The 3,909-nt window shown below is 49.3% G+C and overlaps 1 long non-coding RNA gene across 1 annotated transcript; it reads right to left on the bottom strand.

The window, feature by feature from the left end:
• Nucleotides 1–363: 363 nt before the first annotated feature.
• LOC140843973 (uncharacterized) lies at nucleotides 364–3,455 on the bottom strand. Its single transcript, XR_012121969.1, has 3 exons — nucleotides 3,311–3,455; nucleotides 2,309–2,738; nucleotides 364–1,945 (listed from the first exon to the last, which is right to left on the bottom strand). It is a non-coding gene; the product is annotated as an uncharacterized lncRNA (long non-coding RNA).
• Between the last annotated feature and the right edge of the window lie 454 nt (nucleotides 3,456–3,909).

The raw sequence follows: 3,909 nt of genomic DNA, 5'->3' as shown, positions 1-3,909 counted from the left end.
CTGCCATGCGTCTAATGCCCACCGCCCTTTTTTCCCCCTCCTCTGGGAAGCCAGGGCCCCTCTCACCTGCTGTTCAGCCAGGACCACCCTGAGCCGTTCACCCTTCCAACCGTTAGTCTTGAACAATCACTTTGCAAACAGGGCTTTTGGGCACAGAGTCTGGGAAGGCTGTGTCCAGACCGCACCAAAGCAGGATGTGATCTCTGTCTTTCTAAGGACTCTGAGCGCCTTGCTGGGCTCCCCACTCACTGGTAGTGATCAGGAAAAGGGTCTCCTCTGGCAGAGCCTTCAAAAGGAGAGGAAGAACCCAGAGACTCACAGTAGGCTTAATTTCACACATCCTGTAACAGACAACATCCCCTCTTCAAGCCGCTTTGATTAGTAACAACAGTGATAATAATAGAGCAGATATTTACGGAGCCCTTGCTCCGTGCACACTTCACAAAATTAATTCATTTAATCTTCACGCAACCCTACGGGTAGGAACTATTACAGGTGAGGAAACCGAGGTACAAAGCGGCTAGGTCACTTGCCCAAGGTCACCAGCTGAACTGCTCAGATGAAGAAAGGGAACCTTTTGATGTGCATAGGTGAGGAGGCTGCCTGTGGCTTGGACATGGCTACACAACAGTGTCTGGCCTGATGCTTCCAAAGAATTAGAGGATACAAACAGGCCTCTCTGGTTTTTCCACATGAGACTTTAAAATTCAGAACTTAGATGCAATATTTCAATCAACGGATTTATAGAAAAATCTGGCTCCTGGCTCCCTTGTGAAAAATTGGAGGTGCTGGCGTGCTGGGCCCACATCCCCTCATGGCAGCAGCTCTCCAGGCAGTTGGAATCCCGTAGCCATAGAAAGTAGAGTTGGAATGCCCCTTGGAAACTGACTTTAACACCTTATTTTACGTCCATGGAAACTGAGTCCCAGGAAGACAGTTGCCCATGGCCACACAGAAAACTACAGAAAATGTATGCATTTTTTGTGTATGAAATGGCACTGTCTCTAAAAATCACTTGGGGAAGGGGTCAAAATGCAAATTTCTCAGGTCCCCAGAGGCTGGGATTTAGTACTCCACTGAGGCCCAGGAAACTGGCTGCAGCAAGCATTGCCTCCACCCCACCCCCACCCCCTGTCACCAGCCCCTCCACAGGGGACTCGCTCCCTGGTAATCTTGGGGCCGGACTTGGAGGAAGTGGCTTTAGTCCCTGAGCACTTGGAATAACTGGATGGCACACGGACAAACAGCCTGGACAGGGGTAGACAGGCACCTGTCTCTGAGTGACCGTGGACAAGCCCACCTTCAGCTTCATGTAAACAACCTTGAACACCACAGCCAGACACAGGGCTTTCCTTCCTAGAGCATCTAGTCCAGAGATACACACCTGCATTTTGAGGCCCTGAGGATTTAAGGACTCCTCAGCCCCTCCCCCTCCGTGCCCTCTCTACCTTCCCCACCTCTCACCTGCAGCTCAGGTGCCAGGTCTGTGTGCACACTGTTTCCCTGCCAGGCCGGTTTGGATCAAACGGAGTTTAGGGTGGAATGAGTTTAGGGTTGGGAACCTGGGTACTGCCCATGCAGCCTCTTACCACACAAAGGGCTGGTGTGATCACCTACAAAGTCTTGCATATAAACAGTCAGACTTAGTAGCCTGCCCCACCGGCAGCTGGGGCCATAAGCATGGAGGGGGAATGACCCCTTCACTCACAACAGAACACACTTTGTTCACACCAAGGAATCAAACCGGCTGCTCTGTCCAATATGGGACCACAAGCCCAAGGTGGCCACTGAGCACCTGAAATTCAGCTAGTGCAAATGGAGATGCGCTCTAAGGGTAAAATGCACACTGGGTTTTGAAGACGGTATCAAAGAAAAAAAAAGGACGTAAAATATCTTCCTGATACGTGTTCTCTTAGTTGCGTGCTGCTGTGACAATATTCGGCATCTATTAGGTTAAAGAAAATATATTACTAAAATTGATCTCACAAAAGTAACCTAATTAATTAAAATGAACAATTATTAAATTAATTGGTTTGATGGAGATGATTTCATCTAAAAATATTTCTCCATTTTTTAACCCAGCAACTAGAAAATATAAGAATGTATATCTAACTCCCGTTTTATTTCTGTTGGACAGCCATCTTTCCCTACAAACCACAAGGTGAGGAAGAGATGGGTCTTATTTTCTTTTGCCTACAGAGCTCGGTCAGATCAATATCACTAGCTCTGTCTTTTCTGTGCTGTCTGTAGTCACAGTACTCAAAAAAAGGAGCTGTATTAGTCTCCTACAGCTGCTGTGACAAGTTACCATAATCTCGGTGGCTAACACAGCGATTTATTCTCTTGCAGTTCTGGAGGCCAGAAGTCAGAAGTCAAGGTGTTGGGAGGGTTGGTTCCTTCTGGGAGCATCTGTTCCTAGTATCTGTTGGTGGCCAGCAATGCCCGACATTCTCAAGCAGCATTGTCACATCTATCTGCTTTCCTCATCACATGAGTGATGTGTCTTCCCTGTGTCTGTGTCTAAATTTCTCTCTTCTGATAAGCACACCAGTCACTGATTTAGAGTCCACTTTCATCCCGTACGACCTTATCTTCATTACTAATTATATCTGCAAAGACCCTATTTCCTAACAAGGTTACAATCTGAGGTTCCAGGTAGACATGAATTTGGAGGGACACTGTTGATTCAGCACAGGGACCTCCTTGACTAAGGCAAGGATGGTCTTCTCCAAGGTGACCTGTTTTGGTGAATAACACAAGCGAGTGAGGATGAGAAGCATCCTGGGCATGGCCCCTGACTTGGGTCACTTTGGGGATGCCTGGGAGGCCAGCCCTGCCCAGAGTGGCCGTGTGAGGGCAGCTCCCCTTGAACAAAAAATTGTTAGGAGACATTCATTCTGGGACTGCGTGGTGGTGCATTGTGAGATATCCACCCACCAAACCCCCATGGCTGAGCTTCCTGCCCCGGGAAGTGACCAAGGGCATGGGAGCCACAGGCGAGGAAGGGCTGAGTCACTAGTGAGCTGGGACCCTGGGACCCCAGGTCTACTGCAGTCAGCAGTTTCTGGGACCGGGGATGTACCCCTGGGTGCGGAATCTCAGTGCCTCTGTGCCTACTGACCTCCCCGTGGGGCCAGGGGCTGTCTCCTGTAGGAAACAAGTCCTGTTCAATGATGGACTCAGGATGGGGCCCTTTGGCAAACGGGCAGACATCCTGTTTTTATTTCTGGGAGGTGAGTGTAACTAAGACTGAGCCTGGGACCTGGGGGCTTCCTAAGGAAGAGGAAAGGCTCAGGTGGGGAAAACCAACCTGCCTGCGAGGGAGGCGTGCTGTGGGACACAGGCACGCACACTGTCCCCAGACCGGGAAGCTGGACACAGGCAGATTCTCAGATGGCTGAACTGGCTTCCTCTTGATTCCCCACTAAGGCTGTAGGGGTATTTCATCCTCGCAACAGCCTGGAAGATAGATACTATTATTGCCCCTGCAAATTCATTAAAGGTCTTGGTTGCAAATAACAGAGTCCACTCTGGTTAACCTAAGAAGAAAAGAGTTTTCCTCAAAAAATTAGATAGCACTCTGAATTCCGGGTGGGGAGACAAAACTGGGTTTGTATGGTAGAAAGCTACAGATGGCATGTACTATGGGGGAGGCTTTAACAAACACAACTGCCCTGATACCAGAGCTCCTGCAGACCCGCAAGTCCAGCCATCACTGTTCCCAGAGATGGTTGCCTCCACCTGCTGACCCAAAGCAAAGTCTAGAGCTGACTACCCCTCATTCACTTGCAAGAGGCCAGGGCTGCATGTAGTTGTGATCCAGTGCTTGGGTCCTAGATACAAGGGGGCTGCAAAATCAAGTCCTCCTTCTACATTAGTGAGTGTGCGCTGATATGTAGGCTTTGATTC

Source organism: Manis javanica, chromosome 10 (genome assembly GCF_040802235.1).
Source record: "Manis javanica isolate MJ-LG chromosome 10, MJ_LKY, whole genome shotgun sequence".
In the NCBI taxonomy this organism is placed as follows: Eukaryota; Metazoa; Chordata; class Mammalia; order Pholidota; family Manidae; genus Manis; species Manis javanica.
Note: the sequence above shows the minus strand (reverse complement) of the source record. Positions and strands in the feature narration are given on the sequence as shown.